This window comes from Penaeus monodon, chromosome 25, assembly GCF_015228065.2.
Source record: "Penaeus monodon isolate SGIC_2016 chromosome 25, NSTDA_Pmon_1, whole genome shotgun sequence".
Lineage (NCBI taxonomy): Eukaryota > Metazoa > Arthropoda > Malacostraca > Decapoda > Penaeidae > Penaeus > Penaeus monodon.
The window spans coordinates 41,562,928-41,563,141 of NC_051410.1; the positions used below are offsets into that span (position 1 = coordinate 41,562,928).

At 52.8% G+C, this 214-nt stretch overlaps 1 protein-coding gene across 1 annotated transcript in view; it reads right to left on the reverse strand.

The window, feature by feature from the left end:
* Positions 1 to 214, reverse strand: part of LOC119589414 (coiled-coil domain-containing protein 8-like) — a 14,544-nt gene that overhangs the window by 12,567 nt on the left and 1,763 nt on the right. The gene's annotated exons all lie outside the window — the stretch shown is intronic.

Consider the following 214-nt stretch of genomic DNA (forward strand, 5'->3'; position numbering starts at 1 on the left):
GGACGACTACCTTCCCAGGCTCTATTTTAGGAGTCATTTTCACGGGCGATGTTGACAGCCTTTGTGCGAGCTCGCTGTGCCATGTTTGACGTTTCGTGTCACATTTGGCTGATTAGGATTCCGGCTGCCGAAGGAGCTGAACTCTGAAGGGCGTTTCAGCAAGAGTGCTTACTGCGCTCGGCGCATTTTAAGTACTCGCTCGCCCTGTCTTGTC